Here is a 24,472-nt window from a genome sequence, read left to right as displayed (position 1 = left end):
CAAAGTGGAAAAGGAAAGTGATGCTATAAAAAGCAGTCAGAAAAAATCATCTTAATGTATTTAGCACTTTCATAGTCTACTTTTTTAAAATAAAATGTTGCTGGTCTATCTGGCATTACAATATCCTCTTTTAGCTTTTGCAACCTAACATATTTTGATAATTTGCCAACTAATTTCATTCTTATTTTTACCTAGGATAAGAAGCAAAAATTTTCATTAAGAAAGGGGAAAGCAAATAGCAGACACTAGAAAACCAGACCTTGAAATCTTACCTCACAGTGGAATAAAAAACAAAAACAGTACATTATGTTTTCTGTCAATTTCCTAAACATCTGAGCCTGGCACTTTGGTCTAATTTTGCCAAAAGCACACCAAGTCACCCCCTTACACAGAGAAAGAATAAGAGATGAAGCACTATACACTAAATAAATTGCTTAAAAAATAAAATTTTTTACTGGAGATTAGTTAAAAATAAGAACATTTGCTCCTCATTTTATAATGTGTTTCAACTTTTTCCCATTTAATCTACTTTCTTCTTCTTTAGTATGTATAAGGAAGTCCTGGATCTCTAACATCCAAATAAGGCAGAGTGAGGAACACCCAGATACAAAGGAAGTGCTTTCACAAAAAACAAAACTCACATGAAAGCAGTTAAGACAAGTTTCTTCAGGCACCATTTCTCTATCCTGAAAAGTCTACTAGTCATTAGTCTCATCCCGATAAGATTAGTACTCCTGTTTTTGTTTATTCATTCATAAAATCTCTCTGACTTGCATATAAAAGGCATCTTCTTCCCAACAGCCTCCAACAAATGTATCCCTTCAAATGCCCAAGTTGACTAGTTTAACAAGCACCACACTGTTCATCACATAAAGATTGTTATTTCTTTTCCTTTGGATACTTACAATCTGTTTCTTGTAAAGTTGAAACGAGGTTGTTTTCTCATGTTGAAAGAACTGACAGCTGTAATTACTCCTACCACTGCAACAGGACGTGGTTCCCGACATTCAACTACGTACTGTATAACCATGAATCTGTTCAGTGTTTTCAAAGATGAGAAAGGGTAATCTCAGAGAAGTAATCACTAAACTCCTATTTTCACTCTCAAGAAACTCAACCCTCAACAACAGGTATATAAAGAGATTTTTAAAAAATTTAAACTTCAGATATAACTGTAAAACTGTGGTTATTTTGCTGTTTTGTTTTGTTTTTCTTTCAGAAATGATGTCTGTGAAGCCTGGCATTGTTAAAAAAAAAAAAAGTATTGATCCCTTTCCTTTTCAGGATTTCCATTAACAATGCAAAAGCCACCCTTAGAATAAAAATGGATTGTTACCATAGGTGGTCTAATCTGAAATCTTGTTTAAAATTTTTGTTTACTTAGTTATCTGTAGTAGCATCTTTCTGGTTAGTATCATACTTGAAATTAATGCATTGTTGGAAAGAGTAAATGAAATCATATACATAATACATATGGTCAGTGCCTGGCACAAGGTAAGCACTCACTAAATGCAACTTGATAATCATAACATAACTAGAAAAAGCTATTTTACGCTTCCTGTATTTTGAGAAATTTGTTTTAAATGGCATAGATTGGAAGAAACCACAGTTATATACGAAATCGTTTCTAAGCTATTGAAGAATATACAAGATCATTATTCATAATTTAGAATACTGCTCATTATTTATCAATTTTATACATATTTCTGTCCCTATTAGCTCCGAAACTCCTCCAACCTGGGAATCATGTCATATATTTGTCTTTTCCTGCTTAATGTACAATACTATCAGACACAGGCACAGGAAGTGCTTAAGTGTCACTTTGAACAGACTTCAAAAATTCTTTAAGCAAATTTTATCTTTAAAAAAACAAACAAAAATCTTCTAAACCTTTTAACACAATTATTTTTCTATTGATTAATAGAAACTAATAGAAACATCTAAACTGTAGATGAAAGCACCAAAATGGAATGATTAAAAGCAGATAAGATAGTTACTTGTGAAGGATTTTAAGATAAAGGTTGTCTTCAGCTCAATAAAGAAAAGCTGGATATATAATAATTTATTCCACATTTATCTAGGATTTAAAGCTTATATATCAATTCTTGTCAAAGGATTGTGGATAAATTAATCTATCATATTTTACAATTATTATCTGTTCCACTATCACAATCATTTTGTATATGCTCTTAGATACTTTCATGTAGCTTAAAGAAGTTGGTCTACTGAGTATGTCATTTATACACATGAATGAAATATAAGGATAACTCCCTGATGTCTCAAATAAAATACTGATTTTTTTAAAGCTCCATTCTTCTTAAACCATCATCCATTTGATTCTTAAAACTTTGTATTACATTTTTCAGTCTTTTGACCAATCTACCAGTTACAGACAGTTGTTTACAAATCAGCTGCAAAAGGATTGAAGTATTTTACATGATTTATAAAATTAATCCTAGCTTAATCAAGAAATTTAAAATATTTATTACTGTAGCCATTCATTCAACAAAGCAATCTCAGAAACTAGGCTCTAAACCAGCATTTTCAAAATTAATAAAAGACTATGATTTTCTGTACTCCATTCATAATCTTCCCACATTATATAATATAAGCATACATAGTCCACTGATTCTCTTCAATTCTGAAGAATTCATAGGGGGAAGACATTTTTCTACGTTTATTAATTTGTTGAAGCATTCTACAAATATTTATTGAGTGCTCACCTGTGATAACTCTTGTCCTGGGCTCTGGGGATAACTTGGAAAACAAAGAAGCCCAAAATGCCTGCCTTTCTGTTCTTATGGTAAGGGGACATAATTTTTTTTTTAATTAAATACACTACAGAGAATGTTAGAAGGTGAGATAAGTGTTACAGAGATAATAAAAGTAGGACATGCCCCAGGGAGTGTTGTGGAAGGGAGGAAATGAAATTTAAAACAGAGTGATCAAGGCAAGCCTTACTGAGAGGTTGGCATTTGAAGGGAAAAGAAATGAAAAATATAAGAGGAGGCACCTCAGGGATGGGCTACGTTTGTAGAAAGAGGGAGGAGTAAGTGCTGACAATCAGGGATAAAAGCAGACCTGGCTTGTTCAAGGTCACTGAGGAGGCCAGCAAGGGTGGAGCCTCATGAGGAAGGGGACAGAGTAAGGTCACTGACATCACTGGAGGGAGAGCACCTGGGCCTTCTAGGCAATTCTGAGGACTCTTAGCTCTGAGTGAGATGGGAAACCATTGAAGGGTTGTGAGCATAGTAACAAAGCTGACTTAACGCTTTAATTTCAAAATGGACTGTAGTTATAATGGGATAAAGATAGAAGCAGGGAGCTCAAGTTTTACAGTAATCCAGGCATAAAGATGGTGGTGGCCTGGCCAGGGTGGTAGCAGTGGAGATCATAAGAAATAGTTATATTCTTGATATATTTTGAAAGGAGAGTCAACATGATTTACCACCATTGCAACTGAAATGTAAGAGAAAGAAAAGAGTCAAAGTTGACTCCAAAGTTTTTGGTATGATCACCTGGAAGGAGGAAGTGGCCATGAACTGAGATGAGGAAGACTACAGAAGAAGTATATTTTGGGGGTGGGGTAGGGAGAGAAAGAAGAAATCAGTTTTTAATCAGTTTAATTTGAGATGGATATGTTAAAAAGGAAGTTGAATATATGAATCTGCATTTTGGAGAATTCTGGAAATGAAGAGGCAATAGCTCAGTCGATGAAGTTGTCACTAGTGTGAAAGAAATAAGCAGAAGACCAAGGTGTCTTATGAACCCAGTGGAGTGGGTAGGAAACATTCCCATCTTCTCTCAGACTTGTATGCACCCTCCAAGGCAAAGCTGAACTTCCAGCTTTAAAGGTCTCTTTCCCCAACCACTCCAGTTCATTGTGGATCTCGTTATTTTCTAAACATCTATAGTTTTACTGTATGCATACCAGTTAGGAATTAACATATAGTGAGGTGCTTATTACACCTGGCTTAATTATATATGCTTTATTGTACTAACCTATATTTAGATCTTTTTCTCCACTCAGCTTATAAATATAAGCTGCCCCGGTGGCGCAGTGGTTAAGAATCTGCCTGCCAATGCAGAAGACACGGGTTCGAGCCCTGGTCTGGGAAGATCCCACATGCCGCGGAGCAACTAAACCCGTGCGCCACAACTACTGAGCCTGCGCTCTAGAGCCCGCGAGCCACAACTACTGAAGGCTGCACACCTAGAGCCCGTGATCTGCAACAAGAGAAGCTACCGCAGTGAGAAGTTCGCACACTGCAACAAAGAGCAGCCCTGGTTCGCCACAACTAGAGAAAGCCCGTGCGCAGCAGTGAAGACCCAATGCAGCCAAAAATAAATAAATAAATTAATTAAAAATAAATAAATAAATAAATAAATAAACATACAGCTAATATTTACCAAAAAAAGACAATAAAATAATTCAACAATTTTACAGATAAATACAAAAAACTGTACCTTGAGAGACTCTTCTAAACTTACCCAGCAAGTTGGTATCAAAAATGCTGGAATTTAGTCCCTAGTTCATAATGAATACTTTCAAATTGCTATTAACATATATACACTCACATTCCCTCTTTCATCCAGAAACATACTAACAATCACCTTGTGATTTTTCACATCCATTTTTATATTAAATGTATTCCTATAATCATAAAAGTAATTTTTACTTTGTACCATATCGTGTCTTGATTCTGCAAAAATATTTGACTGGATGGGGAATATAAGCATGATCTTTTAGAAAATTATAAGTTTCTGAAGGTTGAAACCATAAATGAAAGAATAATGATCTGAATTCCAGTCTTTTTTTCATAGTAAGAGTTTGTGTTCCATTAGTCCTCTCTAAAATGTTTAACAGGATGAACATTTTAGGTCCTGAGAATTATTCATAAAAACAGATGAATAAAATCACCTAGACATCTTGAATGGTCCTGACCCTAAGTTAAAACTTCCATATGTGAAAGGAGGTTGGAGGTGGAGAAAGAATGTCTGTGTAGTTTCTGAGAGCCTTTAATCATAATAAGAAACAGCATGAGGAGGTTGTTTTATGTTGACCAGAAGTAGACAACTGAGAGTATTTTGTTAATCCTAATGTATATGACTTATGTATGTTGTGTTGCCTCATATTATTCATTGAGCTAGAAATAGGATTTGTAATTGCCAACAGATAAAGCAGAGAACACATAGATACAAATTAATATGGACACCATCATGATGATGATTACTTTTGTGATCCAGAGAAAAATGAGTTTAAATACCCCAGAATGTATGTGAAATAATGTAAATAATCCAATTCACAATCTCAAGATGGGACAGCAGTCTTTATCAAATGAAAAACTCCCTTCAAACAACATTGCATTTTTGAATACTCTTTCAACATAGGACATCTATGATTTTTAAAAAAATCCCCCTTTCAGCCTCCTGTAAATACCTCTCACTATTTTTAAGAGTAAAGGTGGATAGATTGCTGCAAACAGAATTTGGAAGAAGATTTTTCTTTCTTAAGTTTCAGGATATACCAGACTATGAAATGAATTGGCAAATTTCATATGTATTAACATTTAATTTCTATATTTTATTTAATTTCTATTATTTCTAGTATCATGCTTCTATACAGAATGCAGAATGCATATATTTATGCACATAACCATATTAGACTTGGTTTTTCTAAAATATTATATGGTTGGTATATTAGTTAGTAATCATTTTCTACTGGTAGAGATGGGACCTGGAAAATCTTCACTAATATACAAGGTTTAATTTTCTCACATTAACAGGTTAGAAGTGAACAGTTTGTATCTGCTATGGCAGCTCCCTGAAATCATTGGTGGGCCAGGCTTCTCTCAGCTCTTTACAACATTGATCTAGTATGTGGCTTGCATCCTGATATTACAAGATGACTGCTGTAGGGCCAATCAATACCCAAATGCCAGATTTCCTGTACAGCAACTTCTTAGAAGTCCCATACCCCTGCTTACATCAAACTCATCAAAACTTTGTCATATGTACACACTTCAATTTGATAGAAGCTGGGAAATGTATTCCTTTAGCACAGTACAATGTCAGTCTGAAAAAAATAGGGGGTCTTCTTATTAGGAGAAAGGACTGAATAGATTTTGGAGTAGGCAATTAGACACAAATGACTTTCAGTGGCACACAATTCAGCCATGATAACTGGATCTACCTCTCTGCTGCTTTTATGAATCATCAATTGCCCCATTCCCCTTAACAATACTTAATTTGTTCATAATATTTCTCTCATTACCAAAGTTAAAGCATTGAGCACGTTTTCTCTCATAGGATTTAATCCTGAGCATAACCAGGAAAAGGTGTTAGAACTTGCCCAAATTTATAAGAAGCAAATCCTTTACTAAAGACGTTAAATTTATGAATGTCCGACATGCATATGATGCTCTGTTCTGCCTGTATCAATCTGTCATTCTGACTGTTTTATATGAGGTAAGCAATTAATGGTATGGAAATAACTTAATACATATTAAATTCAAATTGATACCTAGTAACATTTCAGTAACATAGAATGTTGTCTATTTATCAGTATTTTGAAGCTTTCTCAAAGGTGTATACATGCATTTGGAGAAGCTACATTAATTTTCAAATTCTGGAAATGACCATTGATAATAAAATGAAGAATGTCATCTACTATCTACACTAGCAGATCTCCAAAATGAGGCACATCAGCCCCTGCTATTGATATTTGTTTTAGCCTTTTTAATTTCTCCTTTTTTCAATACTTAATGTATATTATCTGTCTATACATATAATATAAACAAGTTTTCATATATAATAGGAGTATGTGTCAAATTTTACTGTCAAATTTCCTGAAGACCACGGATGATTTTACATCTAGTTCAGAATTAAGGCATTTGTTTAACTGATCAAACATTCCCCATGGAAGTCTAGTTGTTGTTATCACTTTGACTTTCGTATCTGCAGTGTCTGTTGTGTGATTAGACACAATTGAACTTAGTTAAGTGCTTAATTAACATGAGGTCATTCACATGCTACCGATACCCTTTTAGAGTCATATCCTCCTCTTCTATCCCAACTGTATCACTGAACAGAGAGCCAGAGATATGAGGAAATGGATATACTGCAACAGAACCTATTGCTTATGGTAGGTTGCAGTCATACTTGAGAACAAGCTGGTACTTGCACATGGGAATACATTTTGGTGCCTTTACTTGTGAATTCTATTACAAATTTTATTCCTTTATTACAAGGCCTGAGAGGAGAACAGAAAAATCTACCTAAAACTTCCTATTAACTAATATCAATCACCCCTCCTTTATCTATCACATATTGGCATGCTAGTAAATTTCTTTTTTGCATTTAAACTGTATTAACTTGCTTCTTACAACTTCTTAAATTTTATAGAGATCGAAAACTTTTATATTTTCTGTAGGATTTCTATAGTGACTTTTCTTACTCTTTTTATGCATTTGATGTGGGTAGTTTTTCAATAAGTACCCACTAACCACTTGAAGTTCATGACTAGTGTCTGATGGATGACACAGCATTTCTACATGACTAGTTTAAATGATTTTCTATTTCAGAAAGGGAAATCCTGAAGATGACTAATGTTTAAAAATAGTGCTTGTTCCATTTTCAAATCAGTACCTTAAAAAATATCTGGCACTGCCTCAGTAAATAGGTTATTTTTAGTAAATATTTATAGAATGAATGGAGAACTTTTCAAAGGCAAAACTTCATACAGTTTTTAAGTTTGTGTCTGTAAAATCATGTCAGACATACCTGGTTTCAGGAAGAAACAAATACTCCACGAAATCCAATACTCCAGTACTCCACTGAACTATATAGAACACTTTACGATTGTTTTGGCAAGGTATTCTCTACTTCAACAGACTCCTGGAGCGTTATGGGCCCTGCTGCCATTTCTCTGTCCCCTTTAAAGGAGTATGATAATCAGTATGCGCTGGCTTTGAACTTTGCATTATGCCATTCTAGCTCTCTGCGACCCAGTACTTTCAGGTCCCAATATTGATGTGCATTTTACAACTACTTTATATTATATCATAAATCCAATTAAACTATATTTTCTATTTGCAAATATCTAACTTAGGTAGTTCCCAGGAAGAACAGTGATTTCTCCTCTTCCTTTACAGACTGAAGTGGCAGTGACATGAATTGAAAATAACTCAGATGCATTCACCAACTGTTTTTACAAGTGAAATGACAAACAGACCTTTCCTGAGATGAGTAGATTGAAAAGAAAAAGATATACACACACACACACACACACACACACACACACACACACACAGAGACATATATATATATATATATATATATATATATATATATCGGATTAAATCAATCCTCAAAAGATGTTCCAAAAGGATGTTCTACTATTCTAAAAGATATCCATGATTTTTTAAAGCACATTGTGTCGCTAATTTAAAAAGCACGACTTTTCTCTGACCATTTTTCAATCTTTAAAAATAAGAAACCTAGAGAAAACTAACTTTAAATTCAATTTGGGCTCCTGTTTCATGAAAGATGGAAACATTTTGTGTAACTTTTGATAGTGACATGTGATCTTAATTTATTCATATGTTCTTTTCAGATGCTCTTAAACAAAATTTACTAAACATTTCTTGTCTCCTTTGCCCATCAATTAAATTTTTAAATCCCAAAAGTGAAAAAGAGAGAGAGATGGAGACTGAGAGCAGAGTCCTCCCTGTAAAACAGTAAATCCACAGTCACTAGTCCCAGCGTCTTCAAGACAACTTAATAACAGGTACATGAATAAACACTTAATTTTTATAACAATCTTTTTTAAAAATTTATTTATTTTATTTATTTATTTTTGGCTGCGTTGGGTCTTCGTTGCCGTGCATGGGCTTTCTTTAGTTGTGGCGAGCGGGGGCTACTCTTCGTTGCAGTGCGTGGCCTTCTCATTGCGGTTTCTCTTGTTGCGGTTGCAGAGCATAGGCTATAGGTACATGGGCTTCAGTAGTTGTGGCACGTGGGCTCAGTAGCTGTGGTTCACGGGCACTAGGGCTCAGGCTCAGTAGTTGTGGCATATGGGCTTAGCTGCTCCACGGCATGTGGGATCTTCCCAGACCAGGGCTCGAACCTGTGTCTCCTGCATTGGCAGGCGGATTCTTATCCACTGCACCACCAGGGAAGCCCCTATAATGATCCTTTTATATCAACTTTATTAAATATGTAGTTTTCATTTTAATATATATTTTAATTTCCAATAATAAGTAAATAAACACACACACATGCACACACATGTGCATACACATGTGCACATGTGTGTGGTATTGGTTATTTGTGTATTATCATCAACACACAAGGCCATTCATTCTCCCCCCCAAATATTAGTACATTCTAGGAATTATGCACTTCTGAAACGTGGCATCATTTCTCCCAGATGCTTTTGTCCTTCTCGTGTTTATTGAACTCTACTACCCCATACCCCACTAATTCTTTTCCTTTAACTTATCAAAGGTAAAACAAAGACTTTTCCACTTTGGTTGCCTCCTTTTTTACCTGCTACTCCATGCTTCCTGTCAAAGGAACTGATGAATTTTTCCTAAACTTATTCTTTGCTAATATGTGGGTCATTCCACTATTTCAACTGTTAGTAGTCATCATCTCCACCTTTATAACGACTTCCATTTCTGCCCCACGTTATACTTCTAGGCAAAAGTCCTCATGGGTGAGAATTAGTCATAAGATCAGGATCAATAAACATTTTTTCCAGAATTAGCATCTGTTCATTTTAACATTATATCTCATTTTAAAATTATTTTTATTTAAGTTTTCTTTCTTCATTAGATAATATTATTTAATTAAGCCAAAGATCTTTTTACACACTGGTGCCTCCTTCAGTGATGCTTGCTAGACTGAAATACAGCAACAGGGAAGATGGAGAGTGGGAAATAAATCTCAAAAATATTTGAGAAAGAATCCTTAGGAAATAGTGAAAAATTCTGTATGAATAAAAAGAGACAATAAATCAGGATTGATTCAAAGGTCTCTACATTAGATGACTAAGTAGATATTTAATGCATTATCTGAGAGAAAGAATACAGAAGAAAGAGTAGATTTTTTTAAAAATTTGGGGTATTTTAATAATTTCATTCAGTGTGGAGGATGTAAATTATTGAATATTATAAATTCAGACAAATTTATGAAGAAAAAGTCACAAGACAAGATCTTCCAAATGTCTACATTATGGAGATCATTCAACATTATTTTAAATAATTTTGATAAGAATCAGTTTATTGTAAATAATGCTGCAATGAGCATTAGGGTATATATATATATTTTTTTCAAATTAGTTTTTCCATTTTCTTCAGATAAATACCCAGAAGTATAATTGCTAAATTGTACAGTAATTCTATTTTTTAATATTTTGAGGACCCTCTATACTGTTTTCCACAGTGGCTGCACCAATTTGCATTCCCACCAACAATTGCACAAAGGTTGCGTTTTCTTCACACCCTTGCCGACACTTATTTTTTGTTGTCTTTTGGATAACAGTCATTCGAACAGGTGTGAGGTGGTATCTCATTGTGGTTTTGATTTGCGTTTCCCAGATGATTAGTGATGCTGAGCATCTTTTCATGTGTCTGTTGGCCACCTGTATGTCTTCTTTGGAAAAATGTCCATTCAGGTCCTCTGCCCATTTTTTAATCAGGTTGTTTTGCTTTTTTGATATAGGGTTGTATTAGTTCTCTCTTTTAGTATATTTTAGATATTAACCCCTTATCAGATTTGCAAATATCTTCGCCCATTCAGTAGGTTGGCTTTTTGTTATGTTGATGGTTTCCTTCTCTGTGCAAAAGCTTTAAAGTTTGATGAAGCATTATTTACAATAGCCAAGATATGGAAGCAACCTAGGTGTCCATTGGTAGATGAATGGATAAAGAAGATGTGGTATATATACACAATGGAATATTACTCAGCCATAAAAAATAAAGTAAAATCTTGCCATTTGTGACAACATGGATGAACATAGAGGGTATTACGATAAGTCAGATAAAGAAAGACAAATACCATAAAATTTCACCTATATGTGGAATCCAAAAAACCAACCAAACAAACAAAACAGAAACAGACTCACAGATACAGAGAACAAACTGGTGGTTGCCAGAGGGGAGGAGGGTAGGGGTTGGACAAACTAGGTAAAGGGGGTTAAGAGGTACACACTTCCAGTTATAAAACAAAAAAGTCACAGGGATGTAATGTACAGCATGGTGAATATAGTCAATAATATTGTAATAACTTTGTATGGTGACAAATGGTAACTAGATTTATCATGGTGATCATTTCATAATGTATAAAAATATCAAATCACTATGTTATATCTCTGAAATATAATATTGTATATCAATTATATTTCAACAAAAAAACTGGTTTAGCTCAAAGAGCTTACCCACCTGAAAACTGAGTCCACATAAGAGAATGGTTTTATTAAGAATGTTTATAACGGATATTATTTTAAAAAACTTTCTGTATGTTCGCCTGAAGAATCTCTATATAAAAGAAAAAACATTGTATATGTGTGTTTGTCTCTACGTGTCTGTATCTCTCTGTATGTGTGGATACACACATACACAACTAAAATAAATTTCTAATACATTTGATTTAGAAAAAACAAAGCAAATTTATTAGGAGCAAAATTTTGAGAATAGTGATTTTAGGCAAAATAATATCTGTTTTCCAATCTTCTCCCTCTCCCTTTCTCTCTTTCTCAAATAGATCACCAGGAAAAAAATGTTCTTTATACTTTATAGAAATCATGTTTTTCTTCCTGTGAAGAAAATCAAATTTGTCTATTTTTATAAAGGTAGATTTAATTTTATTTTAATCTGTTGAATGCTCTATCAAATCCTGTGCCATTATCAAATGCATGCTATTGATATTATAAGAATGATATGATTATTATTCCCTAATTTGTTTTAAACTATGCAACTAAAGTCAGTCAACCAACTGTTATATTTCAATTAGTAGATTCGCCTATTCTGACTTTTTTTTTCTCAACTCTCATTAAACTCTCATAGCCTAAGAATTAGTTTAGGGAATTAAGAAGTATAAACAATTGCAATTCACCATGACTACAGATTCAAAGTGTTTGGAAAGTGAGAAGCAAACCTAATATTTGGGACTCTATTTAACCAAAAATAAATAAGTGAACGGTATTGTAAAAGTAATGAAAATGTAGAAGAAATACACCTTGTCATCTTACTAGTGATACTATGCAAAGAAAAGAATGTCTTGATATGTTCAGATATTCCCTAAGTAAATTGCACTGAAAGGTTTGTTATAACTTGAGACCAAGAATTATGTAAAACAAAAACAAAAACAAAACAGATCCAAAAAAGAATGAGTCCTCATTAAGTAGAAAATGGAAGGAACACATAGACAAAACTTCTTCGGTAAACTCAGAATTCAAAACAACATGTGTAAAATTAGAAGTATAAATTGAAAGTCAAAGCAAATACAAAGCAGCATCATACACAGAGGAACCTTAAGTGCACATTGCTAAGTGGATGAAGCTATTCCGAAAAGGCTACATACAGTATGATTCCACCTATAGGACATTTTAGAAAAGGAAAACCATAAAGAGAGTAAAAAGATCAGTGTTGTCACAGGAGGGGGAAAGGGATGAATAGGCACAGCACAGGGGATTTGTAGTGTAGTGAAAATGTTCTGTGTGATAATGAAACAGTGCATACACACATTATGCATGTGGCAAAACCTAGAAAATTGTACAACACGAAGAGTGCACTCTAATGTAAACTATGAACTTTAAACTATGAACTTTAGTTAAAATCATCAGTATTGGTTCATCAAATTTAACATACATACTACAGCATTGCAAGATGTCAATTATAGGGGAAACTGGGGAGAGTATATGTGAACTCTCTGTACAGAGTGCAGTGTACTCTGTACTCTCTGTTCAACTTATCTGTAAATCTAAAACTGCTCTAAGAAATAAACTCTATTATTAAAAAACAAAAAACAAAAAACTGATGAGAGTCAAACTTATACATGGTAAAATATATTAATGAATAGAAACTGATGGGAAAAAAATTCTTTCACACTAAATGCAATGGGGTACCCTGAATTGGATAGTGGAACAGGAGAAGGATGTTAGTGGAAAAACTGGTGAAATCTGAATAAAATCTGTAGTTTAGTTAACAGTAATATATCAATGTGAATTTCTTGGTTTTTACAAATATTACTATGCTTATATAAAATCTTAACATTAGGGGAAACTTGTGCATATGGTAGTGTTATGGGATCTACTGTATTAGCTTTGCCACTTTTTGATAAATCTAAAATTATTCCAAAATAAGCGAAATTTAAAAACCAGCATCATATATGATTATGAAATAATCAACAGCTAGAATTAAATGTCCAAACACCTCAGACCATATTCCTTCTTGTCTCTGAAAGCTGGATGTACAAGAACGAGACAAAACATACTGGTATGTTAGAAACTCCTTGTGGGCAGAGATTGTTTCTCACTCTCTTTCTACTCTAAAATGTCTAGAGTATAGACATTTACTTGTTTATACTTGTTCAATTGTTCTCAGTTACCTAGAATCAAATGAACAAATATCTTCTGAAGCCACTTATTAGTACAGCTTGTGTTGTATTAATCAAAATGACAGCTTTTTCTTGAGTCTTGCTCACAGAGAAGCCACATTATATATTCCAAAAGAATATACATAAGAGCACCATATATTTCTGTAAAAAGTATCCAACAAAAATTTACTATTTTAGCAGTTCAGAAGACAAAAATGTTGCTAATAATTTTGAGACATTTTAAATCTTGAGGATTTATTGGCTAGAAGATAACACATCTAACCCTTCTGTTTGAAGACTAGTCACATTAAAAATGATGTACTAATTTTTAAAAAGATCTCAAAACATTTATTGGTTCTTATGAAAATTGAGAGTAGATGAGATTTGTTTTGGTTATGAGCTAACATTTAAAAATACTCTTTCAATGCAAGTACATTTAGATTTATATTTGAATCTCAGCTAAAATCAATTTCTAGTTGTCAGAGAATGAGTTAAGAATCCTTGGGCAGAACGTGACAGCTCATTCCCTGGATCATAAACCAAGCTGTGATGAGGGGATACGGATACACGAGAGAACGGAGAGCTAATAATAATCCTATACAACTCGATTTTCTTCTTGGCCTTATGAAAGATCAGTATTTTTCAACTGCTGAGAAAAGTAGCTCAACATTGACTGACATATTCCAAAATTTGTTTATTATTTAGGGTGCTGTATGGCAAGACACTCAGACAAAATAGTCCTGAAATTCTATGAAGTATAGCCTCTTCAACATTAAATCACATAATCTTGAATCCTTCTTTGGTACTGTCCGCAGACCAAGACAGAAAAGATTAATGAAAAGACCACTGAACACAGACCCAGAGAGCAATGATATGACCTTGAGCAAGTCACTAAAGACTCCCTGGGCTTCAGCTGCTTGTCTGTGTACTTAAGGAATTGCATTAGAGGACTTCTAAAGTCCCTGCTGGCTCTAAAATTGATTACTCTTTCAAATATATTCTACTGCTCCAAATAAGATAAAAATTTGCCCGCTTTATAAAAAAATGTGAAGCAGCTCTATCAATAAACATTTTCACAAATTTCTACAGTTATTTTTTGTTTATGACTACATTGTTGTTTACTTGCTTTTTCAACACTCAAGAGAATGGGTAAATTTAAATCAAAATTATCACTAATTCTACTTCAAAAAATGATTACCCATCCAACATTCAGGATACAGATGACAAATAGTTCTAGGGCACAGTTTACAAAATTGATTCATATCATCCACAAGCTTTAAACTCCATTGAAGACTTTTGAGAAAATCCATAAAGTTTATGGCTACCAGCTGTCTTGATTTCCATGGCATAGAATCCAAGTTCAGATGGAGAGTTAAAGTTCTTTGAAACCATCACACTGAACCTCTCCTCTCTTCCTGCGCTGGCTGAATCTCCTGGTTGCTGGATTCATGGTCTTGTCACTTCATGTTGAGAAGGGAGATCACTCCTCACATTTGTTTAAAGTTTAGCTTATTCTTAACCCTACACCCAAAAGGACATTAACTTGTATTGTCATATGGAAGGGAAATTTGATTACTTTTACTGTTAGAGCATCTTATGCCCTCTTTTTTTTCTTTTGCTTTGTCTTCCTTAGTTTACTAATTTTCGTTTCTACTGAGTCCCCCAAAGGTCTTACAACTTATTCAATTCGCCAAATTTGGCTTCGCTTTATTTTATGCCTTTATTATGAAAATGACCTATTAATAAAAATTCTTTTTGATTTTTGTAGAATATTCCTTCTTGGAGTATCAGCAAAATAATGAAAATTTAACCTATGCCAAATCACTAAGATATATAACCAAAGGAATAGAGGGCTGATTCTAGGTTCCTGTAATCTATCATGGGAACTTTCACAGTGATTTCCAGCTGCTTTTTCTGATGCCTGTCTGTTCTTTGATTACAACATCCTTCATAATCACCTCTTTAAAATACTGCCTTTGAATAATCTCCAATATCTTTCATGGGGCACACAAAATCGATCATAAGCTGATCTCAGTAACTTTCTAGGAATGTTTCATAGTCATTTCCCAGACAACCTTATATTCTAGTAACTCCTTGATGGGGGAACTTTCATATCCCTTATTCCAGTTTCACTATCACTTAATTCAAGGCTTTTCTAGTCTTTCGGTTTTAATGTTATCTCTTTTATCATGAGCAACGGATGCAGATGTATAAATATCTTCAGTATTTACAAATACTGAAGATACTACATGCAGCTCAAATTGAGCTCCAAGATTACATGAGAGAAACCTGAGGATTCTAAAATGAATCCCTCTTGCAAAAGTGCTCAGAATGGATTCCCCGAGTTGCTAGTAAAATACCTATTTTTTTGCTGTGTGTTTATTGTAAAATTCTAAATTTAAAAATATCCAGAGCTATATTAATCATAAATTATGCATAGTGCTGAACTAATTAAGAGTTTGGAACAAACTACAGCACTGTATCAAAAAGCCGTTGAATACCTTCATAAGTAATACCTGTCTTATTACAGCAGATAACGATTTTCTAGCACAGTGATTCCCAAACTTGAACAGCATCAGAATCACATGGAGGGCCTGTGAAAAAACAGGTTGCTGAGCCCTGATCCCAGGATTTGTAATGTAGTAGTAGGTCTTGGTTGGAAGCTCAGAAATTTGCATTTCTAGTAACTACTGTTTACAAATTTAAAAGAATTTCAATATATTAGTTTTTTAAAATATATTTAACTATATATGACTCTGGAGTTTAACATATATAGTTTTATATATAAACTGTATATACATAAACACACATATACATGTGTGTGTATATATATGTTAAACTGCATCATTAACAGAATGAATAAAAATAACTTGTAAACACAGACTATTCAGAAAATTGAGTACACTATCCCCCTTGATGTTTTCCTTCTTACGTCCCATGTAAAGGGGATAAATGATTTTAGCAACTCCCAAGAAAGCTGAGATATTGCATTTTGGTAGTTTTTCTTCATATAACACTTCTTGAATAAAGTGAGCATCAGTAGCAGAAAAAACAAACAAACAAACAAAACTGATGTAATCAATGAGCTATGAAGTTTGTAGAAATACTTCAAGTGGTTTGTATTGTAAATATTATAACCTTCAAATGTTCTCAGGTCCAATGGCTGTCATTTGGGACATGGGACTTATTTAAAAAGTGTTTTATACCATATTTTTTTACAGGCCAAATTTAATTTCTTTTTCAAAAAGCTTTCAAAAGAAATTAACCACCAGAGAATAATAAACATAAAGGTCAAAACCATTAATTCAAGAAATTTAAAAAAATAATTAAGGAGTAAAGTAAATAAGCAAAACTTTGGGGAAATTATTATTTTTAAAAATTCCCATCAAAATTCTTGACTTATACTTAGTGGAATGACAGAATGGAAACTCGTCTCTATTGGAGTACGTATGTTATATTTATATCCTATATTCAAATGAAAACCTGGAAGCTTGAAAACAGTGCTTAATCTAAGTATTCTCTTTAAAATATTAAGGGAACTGGACATTTCTTAGCAATGTAGAAACTGATATTCAGTCTGTCATATACTATTTTGCACATGTAGCAATAAACTTAATGTAAAATAAGTATGAAAGTCATTATTTTTTTAAGTTTAATATCTATATTTTGGTTACTTTTATTTTAATAACCATTCGTTTTTGATTAGAAACTACATTCACTTGAAGTTGCACAAAGTAAAAAATGTTGGTGTCAAAAAGTTATTATTTTTTAAAAATGCTATTAATATGAGAAATCACTAGAAGCAAAACTTTGTTTTTGATTGGAATTTTTTTAAAAGCTACTTTAAAAAACAAATATGAAATGATCTTAATAAATTTATGAAATATTTAAACATTCAAGTTAGAGATGAAAATTATTTAAATATATCTTAGCTTTTTATTTAACTTTATAGTTACTGTATGTTAAGTAAGAATCATGTAGCACAAATTTGTGAGCAAAGCTGAAGTAAATAAACCCATCCAAATATGTTTCAGATCTCCTCTACTTTAAATCCCACAAAGCTATACATCAAAGTAAAAGAAGCAAAGTACATTACATGTCATATTTAAAAAATTCTAATCCAAACCCCCCAAAATATAAACAAACAATATTTTGATGCAGAGAGGAAGATTCACATAGAAATATACAACATTAACAATGGAAAATGTTTTCTATTCTTTAAGCACTAATAAAAATTCTGTTAAAACAAATACAAGGGGCTTCCCTGGTGGCGCAGCGGTTGAGAGTCTGCCTGCCAATGCAGGGGACATGGGTTCGAGCCCTGGTCCGGGAGGATCCCGCATGCCGCGGAGCAACTGGGCCCGTGAGCCACAACTACTGAGCCTGCGCGTCTGGAGCCTGTGCTCCGCAACAAGAGAGGCCGCGATGGCGAGGGGCCCGCGCACCGCGATGAAGAGTGGCCCCCGCTTGCCGCAACTAGAGGAAGCCCTCGCACAGAAATGAAGACCCAACACAGCCAAAAATAAATAAAATTAATTAATTAAAAAAAAAAATACAAGATAACATTTTAATTTTTATAAATTAAATGTTGCTAGAATAAATTCTATCTTTGCTGATTTCTACCACTTATCCACATGCCCCCTTCTTTTATAGTGTATTTTGTTTCAAGGAAAGGTTAAAAAAACCTATGAAACTTTATCATGTTTTTCTAATTGATCAGACAACCTTCCTTGAAAGGTTAGCACAATAGGTAAAAGTGACACATTTAAAATATATAGCATTGTTCATTCTAGGCAGAAACATTTCAATGACCAAGAATCACATATCACATATGTGAATAATTTGATTTTCCTGGATGGACTATTCAGCATATGAAGCAGAATTTGGACTGTGATTCATAAAGGCAAAGTCCCAGGTGGTTACTGTTGACACCCAGATGTCAAAATATTCTTCCTGCATTTCAGACACCATTCATAAAGTGAAAGCTAGAAATCCAGCAGATAAGACTTTTAGAATCCAGACTTCACAAATAGCAATAATTCCAATATCGAAGGCACATTATACTATACTGGAAACTTGTTTTAGAGAGTATTTTTATTATTTCTATTACTCTCTATGATTCATTCAATTCTAAACATTTCTAGTTTTAGTTAAATGGAATTTACTTGCAGGATCCTAGCTTTTTACTCTTAGAGGACAACCTATATAATTTTCAATATAGAGCTGTCTTTAGCTAGTTTTCTTTTTCAGTTAACTTCCAATTCATAGGCTTGTAGTATTTTCGAAATACATTTAACTAAATAGCTCTGCTAGTACAAAAAATAATATATGTAATATAGACATAGACATATATCTACACTATTATATATGTATGTTTGTATATTATATATCTGTAATATATACTAATATATATACAATATATATACTATAGTATGTATATATTATAATTTTACTTAAGTTTATGCCGCTGAAAAGAGAATGAAGTCATTACCAGACACCATTTAAAATAACAGACTAGAAATCATCAAATTTTCTCAACAAATGCAAAATCAGTATTAGTTTAGTTATCCTTTCTTGTTTTGGAAAGCTTTTATTATGCATTTATTCAGGTAATTTTAATTTATGGACAACTAATCCAAGAACTTTAAACGAGGAGAATAAAAGGGAGAATTTCATGAAATGGGAATTGGTCTCAAAGAGCTTTCAGTTTCCAGGCTGAAATAAATATCAATGAAATCACTGCAGTAATGTATAATTACAAGCTGTAGAGGTACAACAAAGAACAAGGCAGATGAGCTTAATAGGTGTTCTGTCCTAGTCTGGGGGGTGCCAGAAGGGTAGCATATGAGAAATAGAAGGTTTCCCTGAAGAAAAATAGTATTTTGAGGAAATTCTAAAAAATTCTAAAACTTATTAAAAATTTAAAATAAATTGGACACCCAATTTACCTTATTTTGATTCTTTCAATTCAAAATGTAGTTCAAGATTATATGTGAACTTTTATCTGTGCAGATTCAATGAAATAACAATCATGTGTTGTCAAAGGCAATATTTTGGGCTCTTAATTGAGAAGAGGTGTTTGCTGGCACCTCAGGCAACACTATCAATTTTCTTTCCCCAAAATTCAACTCCCAGACATCAAGTGTAGAGGCAATACTATCAATTTTCCTTCCCCAAAATTCAACTCCCAGACATCAAGTGTAGACTGAGATTTAAGCAGACATATCAATGAATTTACCAAAAGATTTTGGATTAGAATGGGAAAACCGTAAAATTTATCTAAGATTAAGAAATGATATTTCTATATCTCTTTTACATACATTAGTATATACACACTTATTCATAGATAGATATATAGCAACATCTCATTTGTTCAAGTGTCATTCACTATAAAGTGCTGTGACATAGAAATTACTGTTATCCCTTGTTTAAAAGTGAGGATAAGTGTTAATGAAGGTTAATAGGCCTGTATTAGATCATACTGCAATAAATGACAGAGCCAGAATTCAAATGCAGATGAGCCAATTCTACACAACGTGCTTATTCTATTTTACTATTCTGCCTGTTTTCTTTGACTTCATACTAAAGCACAAAAAAGATAACCTGGGAAAATACAAATAACATTGTAGGATAGAATTATGCATTTCCATAGCCTCAATTTAGAAATTAGAGTATTTGACCAGGAGATAAAACATTGGATTCTATCAGGAGGTCTTTAGCTGGAAAGTATGAGAAATATAAAAAGAATGGATTTAACAGGGAACATGTATTTTTCCATGTAACTCAGTGGTTCTAAGATGTCAGGGTTCCAGGCTGGTCTCTCTAATGCTCTCTGGGTTCCACCTTTCTGGCCATTAAGGGAGTGCAGGTGGTCCAGACTGGACATTGGGCCATCACAGGGCAAACCCAGAGGCACAAAGCACCTGGCCTCTTCCCATCTCTTTTTATTGGAAGGAAACCTTTCCCAGAAGTCATTGGAATTCTGTCCCAGTCTAATTGGCTTCACTTACTCTTGCCTAAACCAATCACTGGCAAAATGACTGTAATTATCATGATTCGCTTTCAGATAAATCAACATTCACCCTGCAAAGTGGCAGAGGGGTCATTTTCCGGGAACACATGGGAGGGTGAAAACCTGAATAATTTCAGTGTTCCATCAGCAAGGAAAAGCCAGCGCACAGATACTCGATGAGCAACCAATGGGTCATCTATTTGCCAGAAGAGTGTTTTTTATTTAAGTACATTATCACTGTTAAGACACCAATAAATAGCTAAGGAAACCTTTAGGGAAAAAATCTAAAAGAATTGAAAAGAGGGGGGGTGGTATAAAATTTTTAAAAAATCTACAACTGTTGATTTTGAGACTTCTCATTTCAGACTATTCTTTCTCTATACCGCCGCCCCCCACCCCAACCCTCTCTTCATTCTCTTCTCCTTACTTGAGTTTCTTTGAGTCCAAGTTCTTGATGCCTTTGGACTGCTTGACCATCATCTCAATACTATCCTAAGTGAAAACTATGTAGCCTCCCTCCCTTTAAATCCCTTCTCTGGAGTGATACATAGACTAAGACACTGTCAATCAATCAATCAATTTAAGTACTAGTCATGTGTAAACCAAGGACTCTTTCTAGATTGTAACCCAGCAACATATATGGGCTTTGATATATGTTGATTGTCCTCTAAATCAAAGAATATTCAAACTATTGAATTATTTACTAAAATTTCTGAAGATAATTAAGCCCAGAATTCAAAAATTATAATTCATAGTTTACAAGTCCAGAGAAGGTTAATTGCTTGTCTAATTTACTAAAGTGAACAAACTTAGTACCAGAAAATATCCATGTCAAATAACACTCTTCTACTGAAAAATGAACTGCTGTTCATGACCCCCTTGATAATTTCAGTTTACAAGTTTGAGTATTATTTTCATGAAATTCATTTAGAGAAAACCAAAGTTTCATTAAACTTCTTCATAGATTTGGGGAATTTGGGGAATTTGTCCCATGCCTAATAGTATAGTACCATACTTTTCTACCAGGTTTCCTCTAAGATTTGAAGCACCATTTGAAAATAGAGATAGAAGTAATCCTCCCAAGAAAATAGCATAGGTTAATTGTAAGGTTTTATGAGTGAATATATCTCTGGGGAAGAGGGTAAATAGAAATAGAAAAGCATATACATGAAGGAAGGGGTCACTCTTGACAATTTTCCCCAAAATACATTAATTTTATATGGTTCATGTGATATAATCATTCCAAGAAAGATTCATTTCAAATTTGGAATGAATTATTGGCTTATTTCTTAAAATTTATATTTCAAGAGATTTGGAATTTAGAGCTTCTAATGGGAGTATCGTTGGGACTTAGAGAAGTTGCTAGCAGTCCCCAAGATCTTTTCAGTGACCATAGCTCCTGGTGGAGAGCTTCATTATCCAAACCCTAAGCAAGGGTTTCTCAACCTGGATGCTGTCGTTTTGGACCAGATCATTCTTTGCTGCCCTGTTTTTTGTACAATGACTAGCAGGACACCTGGTCTTCCACACTAGATGCCAGTAGTGCCCTGCCTTCCCAGTTGTGATAAGCAGCATATCTCCATACAAATATCCCCATGAGGCAAAATCAGAATTGCCTCCCCCCTTATCTACCTCCCATCACATGGAGAACCACTGCCCTAAACCAAAAGTGCAGGATTTTCCATGCCGTTTGTGACAACACGGATGGAGCTTGAGGGCATTACACTAAGTGAAATAAGCCAGACAGAGAAAAACAAATATTGCGTGGTATCACTCATATGTGGAATCTTAAAAAAAAAAAAAAATCCATAGAAACAGAGTAGAAAAGTGGTGAGGGTGGGGTATATATGGAGAGGTTGGTAAAGGGGTACAAACTTTCAGCTATACAATGATTAAGGCCTGAGGATCTAATGTATAACATGGTGACTGTAGCTGATAACACTATATCATAAAATTGAAATTTGTTAAGAGTAGGACTTAAATGTTCTCACCAAAAAAAAAAAAAAAAAAAGAAAGAAAGAAAAGAAGAAGAAGAGAGTGGGATATTTCAGTAATTCAGTATGGTCTGACATTGTTATAATATTTTCCTCCAAGGTTTATATTTATATTTTAGTTAACCTGCAAACAGATGCACTTTTACTTATTGGGGTTAATTAATTAAAACAATGACTAGTTCAAAGTTGCTTCCAGCTATTACTTCATTTTTTATGGAAAAGCTTGCATCATAGATATCACTACTGATTTAACTATCTATTCCCTTTAAAACCAAAACAAACACAAAATTCCTCTATCCTTGTCAAATTGAAAGTGACAATGATTAGGCAATAAAAATGATTAATTGAATCTAAAGGCACAAACAATCATACAAGCAAAGATGTTAAATCCCAAACTTAAATTGACTCAAGAATTGAGCTTTCACTCAAGAATAGCATCAGTTTCTCAAAAAGAAATGAATATTAATGTCACATTTTCTAAATTAGTGTTACTTATTTCCTCATGGACATTATGGTTAACATAATACAGGGGGAAGATTTAAAGGAAAAATGTACTACAAATCACCCCAGGACAATAATTCACATACTTGGTTTTTCTTTTATTTTAATCATTTGGAGCTTAAGGTATTATAAACATCATGATCTGTTGGGGAGATTTTTTTTTTTCTCCCTGCTGGTTTTAATGATAAGCTTGGAGAACCTGACTAGCTGTTTTAGGCCATTTAATGCATCTGAAATAGTGAAGTAACAGCTGCAAGAAGATCAACCAGGAAAGCAATGAAGAGGAGGCCGGAGCGCCTGAGGTCAGCTTTCTGAGGCTAAAGGAGAGACTGAAAACTGTTCATGAGAAAACCATAAGCGATTCCTAGGAGACAGGAGGTAGGAAACTGGGCAAGAGATGGGAAAAGTCAAGAGGCCAGTTACCCTGAGGAGTGTTTCTTAAATTTAATGTGCTTAGGAATCACCTGGGACCGTGTTAAGATGCAGATTCTGATTCATCTGGAGTGGGGCCTGACAGCGTGCATTTCTAAGAATCTCCCAGGTTTTGACTCTGCTGGTTGGTGCCTGTGCACACTGTGTGTGGCAGGGTTCTAGAACATCCCTCCCCACCCAACATTTCTCTGCAAGTAAAAGTGTGAACTTTGTTCATCATAAAATCTATGAGAGTAACAAGGTAAATGAATTCATTTCCCCAAATTCTCAACATGGAGAAATGTGTTTTCTTTATACCTTCCTTAAAGGAAAATAAGAGGTAGACTGCTGCTTTGATATACAAGTTAACTTATTGTTTACAACGTATATATATATGTAAAGTGTCAGTATGGTTTTTGCTTTTCATATCTCCTTAGGCAGCAAGTTTCTATGATATGTTATCTAATGGAGTAATGAAAGACTCAAATTTCTAAAATCAAAATTAAAGTTAGGTTTGAGTTTTGGATGATGAGTTTTAAATGAGTTTTCCAGCTCAATCCTGAGTTTCAACTCATTCGTTATGACTACCCAGGATGTGCTTTTACCCTAACCATTTGATTCCTTTTAAACCTGTGGGAAAACCAAACCTTGGCTTACTTCATACTCTCCCCTTCTAAGCAACTAAACAAGGCCTGATTATGTGATAGGTTTTGGCATCGTGTCAGTGTCAAGGTGCACCAGGAAGAGACGCAGATACAAAGATGACAGATAGATGAAGTATCCCTGATGCAAAACATCCGTCGGTGAAGAAGAAGCTGGTAGTAAAAATTAGTATTTTTAGGCACAAAAATCTAAAGACTGAACACCAATACTAAGTCGAAGTAATTATAACCTCTTTGAAAAGAGGCTGGCCTATAAGAAAAAGGAATATACACATTTACTCCTATCACAAATA

General features: G+C 33.9%; 1 protein-coding gene across 2 annotated transcripts in view; it reads right to left on the bottom strand.

Annotated features, from left to right (window-relative positions):
- Positions 1-24,472, bottom strand: part of EPHA3 (EPH receptor A3) — a 359,795-nt gene that overhangs the window by 316,964 nt on the left and 18,359 nt on the right. The window lies entirely within an intron of this gene.

The sequence above is a fragment of the Eubalaena glacialis genome, chromosome 6 (assembly GCF_028564815.1).
Source record: "Eubalaena glacialis isolate mEubGla1 chromosome 6, mEubGla1.1.hap2.+ XY, whole genome shotgun sequence".
NCBI lineage: Eukaryota > Metazoa > Chordata > Mammalia > Artiodactyla > Balaenidae > Eubalaena > Eubalaena glacialis.
Note: the sequence above shows the minus strand (reverse complement) of the source record. Positions and strands in the feature narration are given on the sequence as shown.